Source organism: Bombina bombina, chromosome 2 (assembly GCF_027579735.1).
Source record: "Bombina bombina isolate aBomBom1 chromosome 2, aBomBom1.pri, whole genome shotgun sequence".
NCBI classification, from domain to species: Eukaryota; Metazoa; Chordata; class Amphibia; order Anura; family Bombinatoridae; genus Bombina; species Bombina bombina.
In genome coordinates, this window is record NC_069500.1 from 255,047,182 (window position 1) to 255,073,076 (window position 25,895).

The 25,895-nt window shown below is 40.8% G+C and overlaps 1 protein-coding gene across 1 annotated transcript in view; it reads right to left on the minus strand.

The window, feature by feature from the left end:
* NUDT12 (nudix hydrolase 12) overlaps positions 1-25,586 on the minus strand; it is a 194,197-nt gene extending 168,611 nt beyond the window's left edge. The window contains exon 1 of the mRNA XM_053701524.1: positions 25,434-25,586. The gene's annotated coding sequence lies outside the window, so the exon portion shown is untranslated. The remainder of the gene's footprint in view (positions 1-25,433) is intronic.
* Between the last annotated feature and the right edge of the window lie 309 nt (positions 25,587-25,895).

The following is a 25,895-nucleotide window of genomic DNA, read 5'->3' on the forward strand; positions in this document are numbered from 1 at the left end:
GAGTCACCTTCTAGAGCTGTAGACATTGTCTCCCTTCCTCTTTCCCCTTCCAGGGTAAAAACATCCAAAGCATTTAGATCTGTAGAAAAACATACATTAGTATGCCTACCCATAGAACTAATATACCCTTGGCTTCTATTACCTTCCCCCTGCTCCTTATCCTGCTTAAACCTCTCCTCACTATACCCCTCAGCTCCATCTGCCCCAGAGTACTAAATCCCCTGATATCCTGACCCTCACTACCAGCCCTAAGCTCTAACCTCACAACCCCATCCATAGTACCCCAGCACTCCCCTCAGTCCATGTCCCATCTCCTCCAGCCCCAGCAGATTTCCTCCTCTGACCACTTATGGCCGGTTACCGGTTCTGCACCCTGCTAAGACTCCCCTGAGCCGTATCCTCCAGTGCCCCAACACTCGTCCCACCTACTTGGGTACTGGACCTTACCCTAGCACCCGTGGCCTCGCCCGATGTCGTACCTTCCAGGCCTCCATTACCCGGTGCCATCACCTGCTCCTCAATGCTGACGTCACTGGTCCTGGACCGCTGCTTCCCGTTGCCGCCATCAGTCACTGCCACAGTACTGTATTGCACTGCCCATCTGCCGGCCTGACTCACAGGTCCTGTGGCCTTCTCCACATCTCGCCTCCTGCTCCTCGAGCCTCGCCTGGTCCCGAAATGATGGACTGAGCCTCTCTGGTGGGCGGGACCTCCACAACGGCCTCGATTGGCTCTCGGCCTTACTACTGCCACCCACGTGTCCACTCCTCCAGCACCGCCGACTGCTCCATCACCGTCCAACCTCTGCTGTAGCCAAGTCAGACCCTTCGACCAAACCAGCTCCTGTACCCTGGAGAGAACCATCTGCATTTCTTCCAGCTTCTTCCTGCTCAAAAGTGACAGCTTCTGCTGACCACCCCTACTTAATAGCTCCCTTACACCTCCCCTTACCACACCTCCATTACATAGCTCAAGTGGAGTCAAAAACCCCTCCAGGCAATTCCATTGTTCCTGGGGGTTGCCTAGATCAGTAATGTTGTTGTATTTTTTGACAACTTTATGATGTTCTTCAGGCTAGAGTGCACAATATAGAGCAGAAACTTTCCATTTTATCAGTGGTTACATTGTTCCTTATTATTCTTATGTTTTAAAAAAAAAATATGTTTTAAAACTTCATGTTCTGTATCATGCAAATTATACAACTCTCAAAAAAGCCTGAAACATCACTGATCTGTGAATGTGCACTACTACTGCCATAGGGTGTTATAAGGTGCCCAGTATGAAGCTGCAGTAGGGAGCTTCAGCTTCCAGCATCAGTAAGATGTTAAAATAAGCAAACTGATTTGAAGATAGGTGAAGGTACAGAAGGAAATACCTGAACATGTGCTATTGTAGTTTTGCTTATAATTTTAATGTTTATTGATTTGGGATTTCTGCATTGTATAATAATAGCCAAAAATGAGTGGTGGCAGCATCATTGTAATCACAAAAGTATGACAAAGTTACATTTTGTGTGTAAGCACTCCACAATCCTGATTGGCTAATGACTTAATCAATCAAAACTGTTTCAAATTATCCAATTGGACCATGATCTGATGACAACATGTGCCATTCTGCATTGGCTGAAAGAGGCTGAAGATAGACACTGCTGGAAAAAGGATTAAAGTGTGACAAAAACGTTATATTATTACGTCTATCCTATCTTTCTGTCTCTATGTATTGGCTGTGTTAGTTTTTCAAGATTGGTAGTTCCAAATGGTAGATCTTCAATAAGTTAGGGCTGTTGCAGAAGGGTCAGTCTCTTTTAGGGGTTTTAAAGACCTGGAGGCCTTAGTACACTTAAAGGCTATTAGGCAACAGGTTGTTTATTTTAATATATATTTTTTATGTATTATTTTTTGCAAAAAATGTACAATACAATCTAACAATACAGTATCAAAGATATATAGCCATTTATACCTTTCTGAATAGAATGTCTCTCTGGGTAATATGAGACCAATTGTGGACATATTGTCCTCTATATGCAGATATAAATTCAGATATTTACAAGAAAAACACAAACAATACAATAAAGATATAACAGGCCACTTGAAAAATATTGATATGGGTAATATGAGATCACTTTTGGTCGTCTTGTGCTCTATATGCAGGTATAAATTCAAGAGATATATACAGGGGCCGATTTATTGAATGCCTGTCCAACATGATCCGCTCAGCGGATGATGTCCGACAGACATTGCTGAATGCATTTAACATTGCACAAGCAGTTCTGGTGAACTGCTTGTGCAATGCCGCCCCCTGCAGATTCGCGGCCAATCGGGTGTCAATCAACCCGATCGTATGAGATTGGGCAGATTGATGTTCGCAGCCTCAGAGGCAGCAGACCAGTTAAGGAGCAGCGGTCTTAAGACCGCTGCTTCTTAACTGCTGTTTCTGGTGAGCCTGAAAAAAGGGACATCAGGGGCCATTTGGCCCTTGATAAATTGGCCCCATTGACTAGATTTTACGAAAAATATTGATATGCCCTCATCAAATTAATCCAATATTTAGGTTATGAAAACAGGAGATTACATGATGAACTAATAGCTTTACACAATATAGGGCTAGATTACGAGTGGCATGCTGACCATTTGTGCATGATGGAAATAGAGCATGTATTATGAGTTGAAAGTAAATGCGAATGAGCGAGTGCAATCGCGATTTATGTTCGTTGGGTTAGCATGACTTCAGAGTTCTGGTTAACTGTTACAACTCAACTAATAGTTGCACAATACACATCAAAAATACACTTTAAAATACAGTTACACTCATATTAACGCAGTCTAAAAAAATGTATTTAAAAAGCTATGGGCCAGATTACACGTGGAGTGTTAATTAATGCTCCCGCTCAAGCATTAATTGCACTAGAAGTAAGCTTTTTTCGAATGTTGGGTTGTGCTCGTATTATAACGAACGCTAAAAGCCGAACATGCAATATCACTTGCGTGTTCAAGTATTCCCCCATAGAAGTCAATTGGGAAAAAAATTGAAAAAAAACACCCCACTCTTGCGCAAACCCAATTCTCATGTGCAGTAACCCGACATAAAAAGTATGAATATTCCACATTTCAATATTTGCTTACATACAAGAATATGTTCTATTTATTCATAAATAAATATGTCTACATATATCCAATGTTTTTTTTATGGTACAATATATATTTATACCTATATATATATATATATATATATATATATATATATATACATATACATACATGATTATATATAGGTATAGATATATACAGATATTTATATAAGATTATCTATTTAAAAATACTTAGAACATAGTCTGCTATGTTCAGAACATTGACATCTAAAATATTTACAGAAAATACATAGTTAAAACCTTTATTAAATATGTATGTTGTATACATATGCTTTTACATGTTTTCATCTACTTAAAAGGAAAGTCTAGTTCTAAATAATCTTTCATGATTCAGATAGGGCATGCAATTTTAAAGAATTTTCCAATTTACTTTTATCACCAATTTCGCTTTGCTCTCTTGGTATTTTTAGTTGAAAGCTAAACCTAGGAGTTTCATATGCTAATAGACGTTGAAGGCCGCCTCGTTTCTGAATGCATTTTGACAGTTTTTCACCACTAGAGGTTGTTGGTAATGTGTGTCATATAGATAACACTGTGCTCATGCATGTGGAGTTACATAGGAGCCAGCACTGATTGGGTAAAATGCAAGTCGTCAAAAGAACCGAAATAAGGGGGGAGCTTGCAGAAGCTTAGATACAAGATAATCACAGAGGTAAAACATTTATTAATATAGCTGTGTTGGTTATGCAAAACTAGGGAATGGGTAATAAAGGGAGCATCTATCTTTTAAAACAATAACAATTCTGGTGTAGACTGTCCCTTTAACTCTTAAGGGCTCCAATGCACTTCTATATATGTCTATATACAGGGAGCGCAGAATTATTAGGCAAATGAGTATTTTGATCACATCATCCTCTTTATGCATGTTGTCTTACTCCAAGCTGTATAGGCTCGAAAGCCTACTACCAATTAAGCATATTAGGTGATGTGCATCTCTGTAATGAGAAGGGGTGTGGTCTAATGACATCAACACCCTATATCAGGTGTGCATAATTATTAGGCAACTTCCTTTCCTTTGGCAAAATGGGTCAAAAGAAGGACTTGACGGGCTCAGAAAAGTCAAAAATAGTGAGATATCTTGCAGAGGGATGCAGCACTCTTAAAATTGCAAAGCTTCTGAAGCGTGATCATCGAACAATCAAGTGTTTCATTCAAAATAGTCAACAGGGTCGCAAGAAGCGTGTGGAAAAACCAAGGCGCAAAATAACTGCCCATGAACTGAGAAAAGTCAAGCGTGCAGCTGCCAAGATGCCACTTGCCACCAGTTTGGCCATATTTCAGAGCTGCAACATCACTGGAGTGCCCAGAAGCACAAGGTGTGCAATACTCAGAGACATGGCCAAGGTAAGAAAGGCTGAAAGACGACCACCACTGAACAAGACACACAAGCTGAAACGTCAAGACTGGGCCAAGAAATATCTCAAGACTGATTTTTCTAAGGTTTTATGGACTGATGAAATGAGAGTGAGTCTTGATGGGCCAGATGGATGGGCCCGTGGCTGGATTGGTAAAGGGCAGAGAGCTCCAGTCCGACTCAGACGCCAGCAAGGTGGAGGTGGAGTACTGGTTTGGGCTGGTATCATCAAAGATGAGCTTGTGGGGCCTTTTCGGGTTGAGGATGGAGTCAAGCTCAACTCCCAGTCCTACTGCCAGTTTCTGGAAGACACCTTCTTCAAGCAGTGGTACAGGAAGAAGTCTGCATCCTTCAAGAAAAACATGATTTTCATGCAGGACAATGCTCCATCACACGCGTCCAAGTACTCCACAGCGTGGCTGGCAAGAAAGGGTATAAAAGAAGAAAATCTAATGACATGGCCTCCTTGTTCACCTGATCTGAACCCCATTGAGAACCTGTGGTCCATCATCAACATCATCAAATGTGAGATTTGCAAGGAAGGAAAACAGTACACCTCTCTGAACAGTGTCTGGGAGGCTGTGGTTGCTGCTGCACGCAATGTTGATGGTGAACAGATCAAAACACTGACAGAATCCATGGATGGCAGGCTTTTGAGTGTCCTTGCAAAGAAAGGTAGCTATATTGGTCACTGATTTGTTTTTGTTTTGTTTTTGAATGTCAGAAATGTATATTTGTGAATGTTGAGATGTTATATTGGTTTCACTGGTAAAAATAAATAATTGAAATGGGTATATATTTGTTTTTTGTTAAGTTGCCTAATAATTATGCACAGTAATAGTCACCTGCACACACAGATATCCCCTTAAAATAGCTAAAACTAAAAACAAACTAAAAACTACTTCCAAAAATATTCAGCTTTGATATTAATGAGTTTTTTGGGTTCATTGAGAACATGGTTGTTGTTCAATAATAAAATTAATCCTCAAAAATACAACTTGCCTAATAATTCTGCACTCCCTGTATATGTACATATGTATTTATGTGTTTATATGTGTATATATGTCTGTAAATACATATAAACACATATAAATACATATGTATACATAAATAGACAAATAAATATACATACATATACATATTTAGACATGTATATGGACAGTATGTATCTCAATGTGAATAATTTGAATAATTTTTATTAGATGGTGCTATTATGAGTGTAACTGTACTTTGTATAAATTGTATTTTTGATGTGTTTTGGGCTACTTTTTTGTTTTGCAAAACAGTTAACCAGACCTCTAGGGACACATTAATCATTCTAGGTATAGGTATATTTGACCAACAATCATTATATATATATATATATATATATATATATATATATATAGTACAAATAAATATTTATTTATGAATAAATATAACATATTCTGCTATGTGAAGAACATTGGAATGTGAAATATTCATTTTTCATGTTGGGTTAGTTCACTTGAGTAGCCACCAATCAACAAGCACTACCCAGGTTGCTGAATAAAAAATGGAGAATGAAGAGAAATTTATAATATGAGTACATTAGAAAGTTGCTTAAAATCTCTATGCTCTATCTAAATAATGGAATAAATACATTGGGTTTCAGATCCCTTTAGGCACCAGAGCTTTTTGTTACAACTAAATATAGGATAGTAAAGGGATACATCTGAAAATAAATGGGCTTAGAGTGTCTGTTTGTAATCAGCTCAGGAGATAATAAAATGTTAATCTATACTATAATTGCGTTTGTAATGTCCGTCGCCGTCTGTAGTTGCGCACGCATACTCAATGCGAAGTTGCATCCAGGTGGATTCCAAAAATGGCAGGGTGGTGAAAGAATCCACCGAATGTGCCATTTCGGATTCCACCAGGTTGCAGCGAAGGCAAACGGAGCATTACAAAAAAAAAAACACCACCCGCACGAAGTATAACAAAAAAAACCTGAACCTCCCACACAAAGTAATAACACATACACCGCAAACCCACACATTGCAAAATAATAAATAATTAACCCCTTAATGCCTTAACCGTCAACCACCCACATCGCAATAAACCTAATTACCCTATTAACCCCTAAACCGCAAAACTCCCACATCGCAATAAACATAATTAACCTATTAACCCCTAAACCCCCACATCAAAATAAACCTATTTACTCTATTAACCCCTTAAACCACCAAAACCCACAATGCAAATAACTAATTAAATTACTAAGCCCCCTAACCTAACACCCCTTAACCTAACCTAACACCCCCCTAAATTAACACAAATTACCTAAACTAAAAAATACTAAAGTTACAAAAAATAAAAAAGCTAAGATTACAAAAAATAAGGAAAAAGGCTAACATTACAGAACATAAAAAAACAAATTACCAAAATTTACAAAATTAAACCTAATCCCTATGAAAATAAAACGCCCCCCCAAAATAAAAACACCCCCTAATCTAAGAATAATTTGCCAGTAGCCCTTAAACAGGCTTTTTGCAGGGCATTGCCCCAAGATAAACAGCTCTTTTGCAGAAGAAAAAAGTCTATGTAAACCCCCACACCCACCAAACCCTCCAAAATAAAAAACCTAAACTATCCATTGCCCTGAAAAGGGCATTTGTTTGGGCATTACCCTTAAAAGGGCATTTAGCTCTTTTAGGAATTTGCCCGCGATAATCTAAATTTAAAAAAAAATTAAAAATTAAAAAAAACCCCGGTTGATACTCACCGTTCCTGAAGTCCGGCGGAGATGGTCCTGTCCCATGCGGTGAAGTCTTCTTCCAAGTGGCGACCTTTTCTTTCTTCTTTCAGGAACAATCCGGCGTGGAGTGGAGGGACGGAGCTGAAGACCGATGACCACAGAGTTTAAGACCGGCGACCCTGAAACTGAAGACCGCCGACCCTGGAACTGAAGACCGGCGGCCACAAAGCCATGGAGCGTGGAGGATCTTCTTCTTCCAATCGCCGCCGTACACTGAATAGTGAATTCAAGGAACGAGATTAAAGATGGCGTCCCTTGATATCCAATTGGCTGATTTGATTCTTCAAATTCAAATCAGCCAATAGGATGAGAGCTACTGAAATCATATTGGCTGATTTAAACAGCCAATAGAATTTCAGTAGCTCTCATCCTATTGGTTGATTTGAATTTGAAGAATCAAATCAGCCAATAGGAATTCAAGGGATGCTATCGTTAATCGCGTACCTTGAATTCACTATTCAGAGTACGGCGGCGATCAGAAGAAGAGGATCCTCCATGCTCCATAGCTCCGCGGTTGCCGGTCTTCAGTTCTGCCGTCACGGTCTTCAGTTCCGCTTTCCTGCATGAAGAATAAAGAGGTCCCTGCTTGGAAGACGTCAGCCTCTTGGAAGAAGACTTCACCGCATGGAAGAGGACCTTCTCCGCCGGACTTCAGGACCTGTGAGTATCTATTTGGGGCTTTAGTGTAAATGCCCATACAAATGCCCTTTTCAGGCAATGGATAGTTTAGTGGGTTTTTTTTTTTGGGGGGGGGGGTTTGGTGGGTGGGGGGTTTTACTGTTAGGGGGTCTTAGTATTTTTAATTCTTAAAAGAGCTGTTAAACTTAGGGCAATGCCCTACAAAAGGCCCTTTTAATGGCTATTGGTAGTTTAGCATTAGATTATGGGGTGTTTTTATTTTGTAGGGGCTTTTTAATTTTCATACGGCTAGATTTGGAGTTTTGTCGGTAACGACCCGAAAAACTAACGCCCGCGTTTTACTGGCCGCACCATAAAAATAACTCTGGTATCGAGAGTCCACATAAAGGCTGCGTTATGCTCCAAAAAAGGAGCGTAGAGCATTTTTAACGCAGCTTCAACTCTCGATACCAGAGTTGCTTAAGGACGCGGCCAGCCTCAAAAACGTGCTCGTGCACGATTCTCCCATAGGAAACAATGGGGCTGTTTGAGCTGAAAAAAAACCTAACACCTGCAAAAAAGCCGCGTTCAGCTCCTAACGCAGCCCCATTGTTTGCTATGCGGTAACCCTTCCGACGTCTGCACTTAACACTCTAACATGTACCCCGAGTCTAAACACCCCTAACCTTACACTTATTAACCCCTAATCTGCCGCCCCCGCTATCGCTGACCCCTGCATATTATTATTAACCCCTAATCTGCCGCTCCGTAAACCGCCGCTACTTACATTATCCCTATGTACCCCTAATCTGCTGCCCTAACATCGCCGACCCCTATATTATATTTATTAACCCTTAATCTGCCCCCCACAACGTCGCCTCCACCTGCCTACACTTATTAACCCCTAATCTGCCGACCGGACCTGAGCGCTATTATAATAAAGTTATTAACCCCTAATCCGCCTCACTAACCCTATCATAAATAGTATTAACCCCTAATCTGCCCTCCCTAACATCGCCGACACCTAACTTCAATTATTAACCCCTAATCTGCCGACCGAATCTCGCCGCTATTCTAATAAATGTATTAACCCCTAAAGCTAAATCTAACCCTAATACTAACACCCCCCTAAGTTAAATATAATTTAAATCTAACGAAATTAATTAACTCTTATTAAATAAATTATTCCTATTTAAAGCTAAATACTTACCTGTAAAATAAATCCTAATATAGCTACAATATAAATTATAATTATATTATAGCTATTTTAGGATTTATATTTATTTTACAGGTAACTTTGTATTTATTTTAACCAGGTACAATAGCTATTAAATAGTTAAGAACTATTTAATAGCTAAAATAGTTAAAATAATTAAAAATTTACCTGTAAAAGAAATCCTAACCTAAGTTACAAATAAACCTAACACTAGACTATCAATAAATTAAATAAACTACCTACAATTACCTACAATTAACCTAACACTACACTATCAATAAATTAATTAAATACAATTGCTACAAATAAATACAATTAAATAAACTAGCTAAAGTACAAAAAATAAAAAAGAACTAAGTTACAAAAAATAAAAAAATATCTACAAACATAAGAAAAATATTACAACAATTTTAAACTAATTACACCTACTCTAAGCCCCCGAATAAAACAACAAAGCCCCCCAAAATAAAAAATGCCCTACCCTATTCTAAATTACTAAAGTTAAAAGCTCTTTTACCTTACCTGCCCTGAACAGGGCCCTTTGCGGGGCATGCCCCAAGAAGTTCAGCTCTTTTGCCTGTAAAAAAAAAACCATACAATACCCCCCCCCAACATTACAACCCACCACCCACATACCCCTAATCTAACCCAAACCCCCCTTAAATAAACCTAACACTAAGCCCCTGAAGATCATCCTACCTTGTCTTCACCTCACCAGGTATCACCGATCCGTCTTGGCTCCAAAATCTTCATCCAACCCAAGCGGGGGTTGGCGATCCATCATCCGGTGCCTGAAGAGGTCCAGAAGAGGCTCCAAAGTCTTCATCCTATCCGGGAAGAAGAGGCGATCCGGACCGGCAACCATCTTGATCCAAGCGGCATCTTCTATCTTCATCCGATGACGACCGGCTCCATCCTGAAGACCTCCACCGCGGACCCATCTTCTTCCGGCGACGTCCAACTGCAGAATGACGGTTCCTTTAAGGGACGTCATCCAAGATGGCGTCCCTCGAATTCCGATTGGCTGATAGGATTCTATCAGCCAATCGGAATTAAGGTAGGAATATTCTGATTGGCTGATGGAATCAGCCAATCAGAATCAAGTTCAATCCGATTGGCTGATCCAATCAGCCAATCAGATTGAGCTCGCATTCTATTGGCTGATCGGAACAGCCAATAGAATGCGAGCTCAATCTGATTGGCTGATTGGATTAGCCAATCGGATTGAACTTGATTCTGATTGGCTGATTCCATCAGCCAATCAGAATATTCCTACCTTAATTCCGATTGGCTGATAGAATCCTATCAGCCAATCGGAATTCGAGGGACGCCATCTTGGATGACGTCCCTTAAAGGAACCGTCATTCTGCAGTTGGACGTCGCCGGAAGAAGATGGGTCCGCGGTGGAGGTCTTCAGGATGGAGCCGGTCGTCATCGGATGAAGATAGAAGATGCCGCTTGGATCAAGATGGTTGCCGGTCCGGATCGCCTCTTCTTCCCGGATAGGATGAAGACTTTGGAGCCTCTTCTGGACCTCTTCAGGCACCGGATGATGGATCGCCAACCCCCGCTTGGGTTGGATGAAGATTTTGGAGCCAGGACGGATCGGTGATACCTGGTGAGGTGAAGACAAGGTAGGATGATCTTCAGGGGCTTAGTGTTAGGTTTATTTAAGGGGGGTTTGGGTTTGATTAGGGGTATGTGGGTGGTGGGTTGTAATGTTGGGGGGGGGGTATTGTATGTTTTTTTTTTACAGGCAAAAGAGCTGAACTTCTTGGGGCATGCCCCGCAAAGGGCCCTGTTCAGGGCTGGTAAGGTAAAAGAGCTTTTAACTTTAGTAATTTAGAATAGGGTAGGGCATTTTTTATTTTGGGGGGCTTTGTTGTTTTATTAGGGGGCTTAGAGTAGGTGTAATTAGTTTAAAATTGTTGTAATATTTTTCTTATGTTTGTAGATATTTTTTTATTTTTTGTAACTTAGTTCTTTTTTATTTTTTGTACTTTAGCAAGTTTATTTAATTGTATTTATTTGTAGCAATTGTATTTAATTAATTTATTGATCGTGTAGTGTTAGGTTAATTGTAGGTAATTGTAGGTAGTTTATTTAATTAATTTATTGATAGTATAGTGTTAGTTTTAATTGTAACTTTGTTTAGGATTTCTTTTACAGGTAAATTTGTAATTATTTTAACTATTTTAGCTATTAAATAGTTCTTAACTATTTAATAGCTATTGTACCTGGTTAAAATAAATACAAAGTTACCTGTAAAATAAATATAAATCCTAAAATAGCTATAATATAAATATAATTTATATTGTAGCTATATTAGGATTTATTTTACAGGTAAGTATTTAGCTTTAAATAGGAATTATTTATTTAATAAGAGTTAATTTATTTAGTTAGATTTAAATTATATTTAATTTAGGGGGGTGTTAGTGTTAGGGTTAGACTTAGCTTTAGGGGTTAATACATTTATTAGAATAGCGGTGAGCTCCGGTCGGCAGATTAGGGGTTAATAATTGAAGTTAGGTGTCGGCGATGTTAGGGAGGGCAGATTAGGGGTTAATACTATTTATTATAGGGTTAGTGAGGCGGATTAGGGGTTAATAACTTTATTATAGTAGCGCTCAGGTCCGCTCAGCAGATTAGGGGTTAATAAGTGTAGGTAGCTGGCGGAGACGTTGTGGGGGGCAGATTAGGGGTTAATAAATATAATACAGGGGTCGGCGGTGTTAGGGGCAGCAGATTAGGGGTACATAGGGATAATGTAGCTGGCGGCGGCGTGCGGACGGCAGATTAGGGGTTAATAAGTGTAGGTAGCTGGCGGCGACGTTGTGGGGGGCAGATTAGGGGTTAATAAATATAATACAGGGGTCGGCGGTGTTAGGGGCAGCAGATTAGGGGTACATAAGGATAACGTAGGTGGCGGTCGGCAGATTAGGGGTTAAAAAAATTTAATTGAGTGGCGGCGATGTGGGGGGACCTCGGTTTAGGGGTACATAGGTAGTTTATGGGTGTTAGTGTACTTTAGAGTACAGTAGTTAAGAGCTTTATGAACCGGCGTTAGCCCAGAAAGCTCTTAACTACTGACTTTTTTCCTGCGGCTGGAGTTTTGTCGTTAGATGTCTAATGCTCACTTCAGACACGATTCTAAATACCGGAGTTAGGAAGATCCCATTGAAAAGATAGGATACGCAATTGACGTAAGGGGATCTGCGGTATGGAAAAGTCGCGGCTGAAAAGTGAGCGTTAGACCCTATTTTGAGTGACTCTAAATACCGGCGGTAGCCTAAAACCAGCGTTAGGAGCCTCTAACGCTGGTTTTCACGGCTACCGCCAAACTCCAAATCTAGGTCATAGGGATTAGGTTTAATTTTTTAAACTTTGGTAATTTTGTTTTTTTATTTTCTGTAATATTAAATTTTTTTATTTTCTGTAATTTTAGCTTAAATTAAATTTAGGCTTATTGTTTTAATTTTTGGGGGTTTAAAAAAAATAATAAATATATATATATATATATATATATATATATATATATATATATATATATATATATATATATATATATATTATTTAGATTAGGGATGGGCAGCAAAAGAGCTGAATGCCCTTTTAAGGGCAATGTCCATACAAATGCCCTTTTCAGGGCAATGGGTAGTTTAGGTTTTTTAGTGTTAGGTTTATTTATTTGGGGGGGGGGGTTTGGAGGGTGGTGGGTTTTACTGTTAGGGGGGACTTAGAATTTTTGGTAACTGCAAAAGAGCTGTTTAACTTAAGGCAATGCCATACAAAAAGCCCTTTTAAGGGCTATTGGTAGTTTAGTATTAGATTACGGGGTGTTTTTATTTTGGGGGGGCTTTTTTATTGGGGAAAAGCTTCAGCATTAGATTCGGGGGGTTATTTGGGGGGGAGCTTTTTAATTATCATAGGGATTAGGTTACATTTTTTTATTTTTGATAATTTGTTTATTTTTATCTGTAGTTCAATTTTTTTTTTGTATTAACAACACATAGACTGCCCTCTGGGCAGGCTTACCAACTAGTGTTCATATAAACTGGTGATTGCAACTTGCAACTAATTTACTGCTATGAGATAAAGCTTAGCCCTCTCTTCCTACCTGGTGGCCCCAAAATGTATTTTTTTTATACACAAACCAGTTATTTTTTTAAACCTTAGACTAGAGGTTTGATAAAATTGTTCTGTTTATTTCAAAATTAACCCCTTGAGTGCTAACGACGGCTCTGAGCCGTTGCAGAGTTTCCCACTCTGGTGCTAACGACGGCTCAGAGCCGTCACTAGCACTCTCCCACCTTGAGGGAGATCTGGGGGCTCCCACCCGCTCTTACCCCGGTGATCGGGCCTGCATAGTGACAGGCATCGCTGGGGCTTCACGTTATGCGCGGCGACGTCACGCATAATGACGTGATGACGTCACTGCGCAACTTTATTTATTCTTAACAATGTTAAGTATAGGAGCAGGGGGCATGCTGCTTAGAAGCCTGTATCTCAGGCATATAAGCAGCTAACCTTTCCAACAGTGTAAGTCTTGGGGATCTGAAAAAACAAAAAAGTTAAAAACATTTCTTTCAAAAAAAAAAAAACACCTTAAAAAATCTTAGCACCCAGGTGGGGAAGTGCTTAGCACTCAAAGGGTTAAAGGGACATAATTACCCAAATTGAAGTTGAAGCACATGAAAATGATGCAACATAGCTGTAAAAAGCTGACTAGAAAATATAATCTGAACATTTCTATGTAAAAAAGGAAGATATTTTACTTCAACTTTCAGAAGTATTCACACCCCATTATAAATTACTTTAAGCAGCCAGTAAGGATGTTGATCCCAGGACAAGCTAAGGAGTGTGCATCTGTCATGTGCAGATACAGTCATGTTATTTTCCTATTCAGTTTAAAGGGACATAATACTCATATGCTAAATCACTTGAAACTGATGCAGTATAACTGTAAAAAGCTGACAGGAAAATATCATCTGAGCATCTCTATGTAAAAAAGGAAGATATTTTACCTCACAATCTCCTCAGCTCAGCAGAGTAAGTTTTTAAAAAACTTTATTTATAATCCAGATTCATCACATTATGGAAATCACAATATACAATGTAGAAAAATTTAACACATGTGTGATACAAAGAGGGAATTTGACAACCCCCCTCCCTCCAAAAGAGAGGGAGAGAGCCTACCCATGAAGTTAATCTCCACACTGAGACATGAATCTGGTTCTTTTTCATTTTCTATAAAAAACACAAACCAAAAAACAATAAGTACAAGGCCTAAACAATTCTATCAAATTCTTCCACTCTGAGGGGGGGGGGGACCCCTGGCACCTTTGTCAAAGGGAGAAATAGTCCACTGCAGAGCAGGATGTGTGTGGTCAGATTGGCAGGGGGGGGGGGGGCAGAGAAGGAGAGGGGCACCACCTTCCCCGCAAGTTTTCCTCCAGTATAAACGTTGAGTTACGAAAGGGATAGAGTATTTTGTGTCTTGCTTGTGGAGAGATATACAGTAGATATGGTTCCCATTTGTGGACATAAGATTTGATTCTCTTGTCAAGGTCTCCCTGTACGTCAGCCTGTTCCAACAGAGCCTGAGAGTGCACCGCCCCTATCAGTTTTTGGAAGGGTGGGGCCCTATCTTTTGCCCAGTATTGCATGATTAGTTTCCGAGAAAGTAAAATCATAGAGTGTAGAAATCTCTGATGCGGAGGAGTAACCCCCAAATCAGTCAGGAAAATTATATTGGAGGGAGTTAAAGTTATGTCTTCCTGCAGTACTCTCTGAAGCCAAAACCTGATTTTACCCCACAGTCTCTTTAGTTTGGGACAGTCCCATATCATATGAATGAGGTCAGGTGATGCAAGGGAACATTTATTACATTTGTCTATTGCCTGAGGGACCCACCTAAGTCTTAATTTGGGGAGGATATATGCATGGTGAATTAGTTTAGTATGTGCTTCTCTTGAATAAGCTGAGAGAGTGGCTGCCCTAACTCTCTGAAAGCTAGCTGCAATCTCCTGTGTGGTAATCGTTATGTCTCTGGTCTCCTGCCATTTGTTATGTATTGTTTGTAGGACAGACTGCTCCAAATGATTTGTAATTTCGTTATATATGCGAGTTATGGAGTGCGACCCCTGTTTTGTTATGCGGATTAATCTATCTATGCTAGAATTTGTGTTTGTGAGCTGGCTATCTGAAATGAGAGCCCTAACAAAGTGCCTACACTGAAAATACGCAAACACGGTGTCAGAAGGGACAGCATAGGTTTCTCTTAGCTCTTGAAAGGGGAGAACCTGAAGCGTGCTAGGATTGATGACATGCGCGATAGAGGTTAGGCCAGAGGCCTTCCATCTCTGAAAGGCTCGAGTGGTGAAACCGGGTATAAACCGAGGATTTCCCTGTATAGGTAGGTATTTGGTCACTTTATGGTCTATGTTCCAGAAACGACATAGCTTATGCCACGCCCTCAGCGGGTCTCTAAACAGTATGTTCTGAGAAATGTGGCGGGGCAAAGCAGGCAAGGTAGAGTGTGGGAGATAAGCCAGGTTCAACAGTGCTACACAGTCCGACTCCACAGCGTGGCTAAAATATTCAGATCCAGCCAACCAACCAAGAACTAGCTTAGTTAGCGTTGCCCAATTGTACCTCTGAATGTTTGGGAACCGAAGGCCCCCCGCCTCCAGTGGCATAGAAAGTTTGGTTATATTGATCCTGTGCTTCCCTTGATTTCACACAAAAGAGGCAAAAGTAGAAGAGATAACCTGTATGTCCCTGTTGTGAAGCAAGAAAGGGAGCATTTGTAAAGGGTACAAGATTTTTGGCAGAATTACCATTTTCAGTAAATGAATTCTACCCTGGAGGGAGAGGGGGAGACCCCTCCACCCCCGGATGAGTTCCTGTGCACTGATTATAGCTTTTGGAACATTGAGATGGTAAATACGTTTGGGGTCCACATGCAAGTGAATCCCAAGGTACTTAAAGGACCCATCTGTGACTTTAAGACTCGTATTACCCAGGGTAGTACCCTTCAGGTTTTGGAGCCAGGTTACCTCTGATTTGTCCTCGTTTATCTTATATCCTGTAAAGGTACCAAACTTTGACAGTAATTCTAGTATTTGAGGGACATTAAGATCAGGATCACTAATGTATAGTAAAAGGTCATCCGCGAACAGCGAGATATGTAGACACTGTGCATGGAGTTCGAGGCCAGCGCAATGTTGGCATATATAGCACGCCAGTGGCTCAATGGCTAAGTCGAATAGGAGTGGGGACATTGGGCAACCTTGCCTCGTGCCCCTTTCTAGCCTAAATGAGGGGGAAAGACCACCATTAATAATGATGGACGCAGAGGGCGTATCATATAGTCTGCGTATAACATCTAAGAAGTGGCCTGTGATGCCGAATTTCATTAGAGTAATGTACAGATGGTCCCATTCCACCCTGTCGAACGCCTTCTCAGCGTCGACAGAGAGGAAGCAAGCATCTAGCAGTGGGGCATCAGTCTGGTTATTGTGGGCCTGATGGTAGTGCGCAATGACTGCAAGTGCTTTGCTTAAATTGATGACTGATGAGCGGTGCCTAACAAACCCCATCTGATCTGGGTGAACTAATGAAGGTAGAACTTCTGCCAGCCGATTTGCAAGGATTTTGGTCATCAACTTATAATCTCCATTTAATAGAGAAATCGGCCTATAAGACGATGGCAGAGTAGTATCCCTATCTGGCTTGGGAATGACGCATATATTAGCATCAGTGAATCTAGAGTCCGGTATAGCTTTCCCCGCTAAATAGTCGGAAAAGAGCTTCGCCAAAGTAGGTGCTATCTCAGTACACAAGATTTTGTAATACTCTGCGGGGAGACCATCAGGCCCCGCCGCTTTTACTAGTTTGATGCTTTTTATGGTGTTCACAATTTCCTGTGTTTGTATAGGGGCATTAAGCGTATCCAGCTGCTCTTGTGTCAAGGTGGGGATATTGACATTGCGCCAGAACGATTGCTTGTTATAATCTGATATATCTTGCTTAGTATATAACTTAGTGTAGTATGACACAAATTCTTTCATTATTGTAGGGGTGTCACTGCAAAGACCATTATCTGTAGTGATTGTTGGGATATTGGACCTAGGGGTAACCACTTTAACCATGTTTGCCATTATTTTCCCCGCCTTGTTCCCATACCTGTAGAACCTACCCTGCCTATGTAATGTATGTATATTATCCACCATTTGTATATGAGTGTCTCTCTCTTGTTTTAAGTTATAATAGTGTTGCCTAGATTGGTTTGTTGGATGCTGCAAATATGTGTTATATGCTTCTGAGAGGTTTCTTAACATCTGGTCAGTGAGTCTTTTAATCTGTTTCTTGTGGTGCGAAGTATAGGCTGTAATTCTCCCCCTTAGCACAGCCTTTGAGGCGTGCCAAAAGAGATCTGGGTTGTCATGGTGTTGGGCGTTATCTGCGTTGTAATCTATCCAGTATGAGAGTAAATGTTGGCGAAAGTCTACGTTATTATAGAGATAAGAAGGGAACCTCCATGTTTTGCGTAGGTCCTCAGGGGGAGTAAAATCGAGCACCAGTGAGATGGGGGCATGATCTGATATCGTGATGGGATGTATCCTACTTGAAGGTATGATAGGGGTGAGGCCAGGAGATGTGAGGAAATAATCGATCCTGGACAGGGTGTGGTGTGATTTAGACACGAAGGTATAGTCTCTAGCTTCCGGGTTACGCATTCTCCATAGATCAACTAGTCCTAGTCCTCCCTTGAGACGTAAAATAATTTTGGTTTCACTTTTCTGTCTTTGAGAGCTTAGTTTCACAGTGTAGGAGTGTGAGGGCTCTACAAATCTATCCAGTGGGGATAGTTGGGCCATGTTAAAGTCCCCTCCCATGAGGATTTGAAAGTCATTACGTTTGGTCAAGTGTGTTTGTATCTGGGACTAGAAGTGGGGAGAAAGATTATTAGGCCCATAAACATTACATAGTACATAGATTTTTGAAGATATATGTAAGTTGGTGATGATGAACATCTATATATGTATCTGTAAACGTTATTGATAAGCCCTTCCTGACCAGGATCGCCACCCCCCTCTTCCTGCCTGTCGTTGGCATATTTATAACTTGTCCCACCCATCTAACCTTCAGCTTGTCATGTTCCTCCTGTGTCAAATGAGTCTCCTGTAACAATGCAATGTCTGTGTGGATTGAGTTAAGGTAGTGGAGTATCTTGCTCCTTTTAGCTGGGGATGTGATTCCTCCAACATTCCAGGAGACTATGTTATAACGCTGCGCCATCATCTAAATTGGATATGGAATGTTCCACCAGGCATTGCCAATACAAGGCTCTTCCTCGGGAGCAGGCGGGCTATTGAGCTAAGGTATAAGTAATATGAAGTGTAGGGGAAAGTGTGATGTGGGGACAGTGCACTGTCAGTGTGTGCCAGGGAGTTGTACTCACAGTTAGGCCAGAAGGTATAGAGCCGACCAGTCACACCACAAGGATTCCATGTGTCAAAGATTACTTGGTGTGGGGGCCCCCCAGAGTGGAGGTAAATCTGTTGCTGAGGGTAAAGACACACAGGCATTAATACATCACATAATACAGGTTTTAAAGACGCATCAACCACACACAATAAACACCTTACATCCCTACTCATGTATATCTCACTAGCTGGAAAGAAGGGACGAGGTCCCTGCCTTATTATAGTTGTACCTTGGCAGCACGTGAGGCGGTTAACAAAACTATTCTTAACATTTGCATAGACACCTATATGAGTTAACGTAATAACAGAGAAACTTTCAGGCAAATATAGACTATCAACATGGCATGAGCTGTTTTCCATATCCACTTCTCAGAGGTTGCTAATGGGAAGTGGGGGTCTATTCTGCCAGGAGGGTTATTTCTGAAAGATAGAGCCATTGTGATCTAATATCAAGGTCTTACAGACTATGGTATCTAAAGGGCCATGTGTACGGGGACCTCTGGGCATTAAAATACAGCAGGGAGCACAGCATGGGAGTTTTACCATAGCGAACAGTAAAGGAATGACAGGCCCTTTTATCAGTTTTTTGGCATATTGCGAAGCCCTCACACATCGGTTACCAAATGAATGTGAGTCTAAACAAGGGAAGGGGAGTTCACCAGCTATGTTGGAAGAGGGGGGTTCCACAGGTGGCTCAATTCTAAGGCTTGGAGGGAGGAGAGACGCCTCTCCTCCACTATTGTGGGTAGAGGGCATTAGTGTCGAACACAGGAAACAAAAAGCATGAATCATCAACGTCATGTATGCATGTAAAACATAACTTTTAACACAAAACAGAAAAACACTAAGAAACCAAACCATTAACTTTCCAACGTCCATAACTTTGGCCTTCCTGGGCAGAAAGGCAGGAGAGTACATAGGCTCCCATAGCGCAGTCACTAGGAGCAGCTGCCTCTCACATGTGGACTGTCCAGGCAGTCCAGAAGTTCCGAAATCACTCCCGGAAGCTCTCCCCACCAAGGGAGATGTTGCAGCAACCCAGCCTTCCATTATACAATAGAAGGCTTGGAGAAAATTGAAAAAAGGGAATCTTCTGTGTTCAGCGTACATCCTGTTGACCATCCTTGTCGAGATACTCTTGCAGGTCCTTGGGGGCATTGAAAAACTTGGGGCCAGCAGGCATTTGCAGCCTCAATTTAGCAGGATACAGCAGGGAAGTCTGCCTCCCCTCCTTGTAGAGACGGGAGCACAGTGGAGCAAACTCCTTCCTGAGTTTGGTGACCTCTGCAGAAAAGTCCTGGAAAATTAATATTTTCTTTCCCTCAAAGATCAAATCTCCCGAGTGAGCCCTATACGCTCGTAGTAAAGCGAGTTTCTCTTGGTAGTTGAGGCATTTATAAATTACTTGGCGTGGGCGGGAATTTAAAGTCTCAAGGCCTCTATCTGGGCCTATGCGATGGGCTCGCTCTATGTCTAGAGGCAAGTGATCCGGATTCATTTTCAGCAGCTTGGGGATTGTTAAAGCGGTAAATTCAAGCAAATCTTTATTCTTTACTGTTTCTGGAACGCCAACCACTCGGAGATTATTTCTCCGGCTCCGATTTTCAAGATCATCCACCTTGTCTTGCAATATTTGGTTTTGTCGGAGTAATTGCCTTACTGAAGTGGAGGTTGAGTTTTGCCTATCCTCTACATCTGAAACCCGCTGTTCTACCTGGGAAATCCTAGTAGAGAATTGCCCTATTTCACTAGTCAGTGTATCCACCCCAGCTTGGAGGGACTCCATCTTCGGTAGAAAGAATGACTTGAGTTCCTGAAGGAAAGCAGAGGAGTCTGATGTAATTACGTGTGAGGATTTAGGAGAGGGTGGAGATTCACTATGTGATTCTGTAGCAGGCCTCTTCTTATCTGACTGCTTGTGTGTGGATGTCATCCTGTCCATCAGTGGGTTTGATATAGGTTTGAAGTATTGATCTAGCTTCATGCAAAACTTGCACTAAATTGCTTGCAGTATAGGGAAAGATTTCTTGTTATGAGTGTGAAAGCCCTCTAGATGGCAGTATCAGCCTCTGAATCAGCAATGGAAAAGAAACAAACCACCACTTAGTGATCTAAACATAAGTGCTGCATAAACAGCTGTTTTCCTCCTATTTTGTTGTTACACTTCAGCCTCTGTAGAATAAGTGCCCAGTTTGAGATATGTATATAAAAAGAGAGATTGCAGCTGGGTAAAGAGTGAGTCTCTACATCAGAATAAGGCCAAAGCCCCAATGCACAAAAAATATATGGACCCACAGTAAATGCTGTGACACTCAGCCCCAATAATTGTAAAGTGCTTCTTCTGTAATGAGCTGTGCAGTCAGGGTGTATCAATTGGACCCAGTGACCCTGCAGTCAGTGTAAGTCTTTATCGGTGCATACCAGGCAAGTGCAGCTGCAGGTGTCAGAGTTAAATAGTCCCATGTATAGCCTCATACCTTGCTTTCTTTCCCCTTTATGTTTAGGGTTTTTTCCAAGCTGCGTGTGTGTGAAAAAAGAAAAGTACACTTGGTAATGCAGCCAAACGGCCTGTACTCACTCCCTCTCCTATTCAGCTGCGGCGGGGAAATCTCTGCATCAGCCAGGAGACAGCCGATACCAGTGCGGGTGTAGCGTGGGCCTCAGTCCAAGATGGCGCCCGCGACTTGCGCTCTGTTGCGCACTTCTGTCCCTTCCAGGGGCAAGGGCGATAATCGGCCCTTCACACTATGGGACCAGTTGGGGCTACTATCCAGATGCTAGCCCAACAAGGATGGCGTGTGTGGGAAGTCGAGACCGGCAGCAATTTTATGCTTTAATGGAGCATATTCTGCAGAGCTCTTTCACTGTGCTGCCGGTCTGTAGCCCCGCCCACCGGAACTCCCCCCTCAGCAGAGTAAGTTCTGCATAAAAAGTTATACTTTAGCTGCTGCCCAGCTGCAGGTAATTTTTTTTTTTTTTTAAATGAAGAAGTGAACAGCAGCCAATCAGCATCAACAGTGCTGAGGTCATGAACTCTTTTACTGTGATCTCATGAGATTTCCCTTAACTCTCATGAGATTCCATGGTAAACTTCCTTAAGCTGAATAGAGAAATAAGATGAGTGTTCACGAAGCTCGCTCCCTTGCCTGTCCTGGGACAGATATACTGATTTGCTGCTTAGAAGTCCTTTACAACGGGATGTGGCTACTGAGGAACTTTTGAGGTAAAATATCTTTCTTTTTTACATAGAGATGTTCAGGTGATATTTTCTAGTCAGCTTTTTACAGCTATGCTGCATCACTTTCAAGTGTTTCAACATTTGGGTATCATGGCCCTTTAATTAAGTTCTATGAAATTTCATGAGATTTCAGTGAAATCTTATGAGATTATTGCAAAGGCAAAGCATTAACTCTTCACTGCTGATGCTGATTTTGATGTAAAATATCTTCCTTTTTGTACATAGAGATGCTCAGGTGATATTTTTTACAGTTATGCTGCATCAGCTTCAAGTCATTTAGCATATGTGTATTATGTCCCTTTAAGTAAAATACTCCAATTTATTAAGCGGCACACGGACCAGGCTCCTAACTATGTATAGTTTAAAATTGTTTAAACATGGCTAATATAATATCATAGTAGGGCAGCATAAATGTCATGTAATTACAAGATGGTTACTGTTCATTTTAAGGTTTCTGGGGTTCTTTGAGTGGCAAGAGAAACAAAACATATGGGGACCTTAAAGATCACAAATGTATGCAAGAACCATACAAGGATTTCTCACAGTGGCTCACACTAGTCGCACTGCTAAAGCTCTCTCCTCTGACTGTATGAGGTCCTTAAAATGGCTTTACTAAAGGCAAAATTTACATTAAGAACAGTGTTTCTCATTAAGGCCCTGATATTCAAAACCTCTTCGCTCTGGTGAGATATTCTAAAATGATCCCCCAGCACTGCGAGATCTCTAGAAAAATTTTCAAAAGGCAGATTTTGCTTTACTTCTCCAAGGGGTGTTCCCTGCATTTCTATTTGTGAAGAAGAGACAAGACCAGTGCAATATAGCACTGCATGACAAGACAGTTCTGCTGCATGTACACTTTGTGCTTTCTATTTTATATCACTTTACACTTGAGATTACATTTTATTACATTTTAACTTTTCACTTTCTATTTTGTGTTATATTTTGTATATAGCAGTGTATTTAGGATTGTGATTTAAAAAATTCTGATTATGCCTTCACAGTGTAACTTCAACAAATTAGGCTCATACAAATTAGATTGCACTTTGAATGTCTTTTATTTAAATTAATACTGAAAAACTGTCAGCTTCAGTTTCCCAGAGAACATCATTACTTTCTATGGGCCAGATAATCACACATTTTCTAGTTTGGAGAAAGCTTATAGTGCTGACTTGACAGGGCCAAACTCACAGAATTTTCTAAGAAAAGGGGAGGAAACTGGAAATCCCAGAGAGATGAGAGATGCCTTCCATAGAAAGTAATAAAGCTCTCTGGGATACAAAATTTTACACGGGAGAGAGAAGGTAACTGGAGAGTGCCTGGGGCCGATATAAAGGGGTAGATTTATCAAATGTCAGGCGGACATTGATAAATGCTGACAGCATACCCTGTCAGCATTTATCATAGCACACGGTAAATGCTTGTGCAATGCCACACCCTGCATATTTTCGGCCAATCGCTGGAGAGTTCTACCCTTTTCTTTTGAAAATTCAGTGAGTTCAACATTTGTAGTCTGAATTACAATTTCTCTCCAAGCTGGAGAATCTTTGAATATCAGGGCCTAAGGGACAAAGCCTACATTTCTGTATGCAGAGAGACAGTTCATTACAATAGTGCAGTGGCGGCTGGTGAATTTTGAAGATGGGGGTGCACTAGACCACACCCCTTGAAATGAGGCCCCGCCCCTTTAACGAGAAACTATGTATATTTGATACACACTTCACACACTTACACAGACAAACTGCATACATACTGTACACACTACATACATATACACATTACACAAGCATACATACTGTACACACTACATACATATACACATTACACAAGCATACATACATACACACTACACACACACACAGACTATATACTTTCTTGTAATGCATTTCCCATTGAATATAATATAAAAGCTTTGACGTGACATTATATTAAACAATAATATTGTCAGTCTCAATGCAAATGATTAAATATTAGCTTTGGTGGAAACACGTTTTAGTACGTTAATAATGTATGTGCTGACTTGGTGATAAACTTCTAAAAATGTTCTTGCAGGCAGTATGGTGGTAGCCATATAGGAATTGTAGTTAAAGGGACAGTCTACACTAAAATTGTTATTGTTTAAAAAGATAGCTAATGTATTTACTACCCATTCCCTAGCTTTGCACAACCAACATTGTTATATTAATGTACTTTTATATATGTGATTATGGAGCTGTCAGATGATGCACACATACAAGGTAATCACAGAGGTAAAAAGTGTATTAATATAACAGTGTTTGGTTGTGCAAGACTGGGGGATGGGTAATAAAGGGATTATCTTTATAAACAATAAAAAATATATTGTAGACTGTCCCTTTAAATCTAGGATAGGCATATCAAAGATCTGGTATTCATATGTACATGAGAGGTATAACAGCATTAATAAAGCTTCTGAATGATAATGGGAGTAATCTGATGTTTTTATTACCCCAAGCAACCATCCCAGCTCACCTTAAAGGGACATGAAACCCAAAATGTTTCTGTCATTATTCAGATAGAGAATACAATTTTAAACAACTTTCTAATTTACTTCTATTATCTAATTTGTTTCATTCCCTTGGTATCATTTGTTGAAGGAGCAGCAATGCACTAATGGTTTCTAACTGAATACATAGGTGATATATATATATATATATATATATATATGCAGCCAGCTAGAACCTAGGTTCTCTGCTGCTCCTGAACTTGCCTAGATACACCTTTCAGCAAAGGATAACAAGAGAAGGAATCAAATTAGATAATAGAACTAAATTGGAAAGTTGTTTAAAATTTTATTCTCTATCTGAATCATGAAAGAGAAGCAGGGTGAAAATGCCAAGCTAAAAGAAACATAGCTTATTAAAACCATTAGAAAACAGGCAGATATATGCATAGAAAATGGAGGTTGTGAAAGGAGAAATATTTATCTTACATTTTAAGATGACATCAGATATATATTTTTAATAACACAAAATAAGTACAATGCAGAATTTCAATATGCAAAATTAAAGAGTACTAGCAGAGTAACTGTTATAGAACTGTTCAGAGCACTGGTGCTTTTTGTTAGTTGATTTTACAGTGGGAGAACCGTGCAGTAAATCTAGGGGAAACAGAATGCTGGTTATACACTGAAGCTTCAAGTCACACTGGGGAGGGAGATTAGCTTTTAAACATATGTTAGTGATTTATATTTATACAGCTCACACAGCACACACAGGGTCAGAGATTTCTCACTCACTTGTATTTGCAGCCAGCTAGCCCCTTTGTATCGCTGTAGTCTTACATAACCATTAAACAGATCTGACCCCCTCACCTAACCCCCGCACATGGCTTGTGTAGTAAAAACAAACAGTGGAGTCACAAGGCTGTAAAACTGTCAATCAAAAGCCTCCTGGATCCTCCGGTGCAGCCATTTTCTATTTTTTTACTCTACATCAGCCAGCCTCCCTCACAGCGTGCTGCCTGTGTTTGTGACACTGCCTGTCTGTTAGTATGACAACAGAGCAGTGTCATAGTGCAAAAAGTGTGCAGATAACGTTACTCCCAGTCCCTTTTACCACTGACACAGCCACCGTACCTTAGTAATCCAGTTGGGTCACAGAAGGATCAAGGATGGTGTATCTGCTGCTATTGTTAGGGCTGCAGGATTTGCCTGTCCTCTGCTGCTTCTCAACCAGTCCCCACCAACACATGGCACATGTCCCCATGCTGGCATTTCCTCCTCACAGCACACTGTGCGCACTCGCAGTCAGTCACCTCAAAGAGAGTGGGTGGAGGCGGAGCTGGACTCTGGAGCTGACTGATCATCACGTGATCAGTGATGACGTATCCAGACCAGCTTAACACCACCTCACTGGCTCAAGAGCACAGGCTGAACTGTGCGATTAAGCCAGTATAGGGATGGGGTGGAGAGTGGGAGTGGTCTGCATGAAAATATACAGGCAGCTAATGAGACAGGCATGTTGTCAGGATCCTCCTAGCTGACAGCCTAATTTTCTTTGACATTATACTGTTTCTTTAAATTTCAATTATCTTTTCC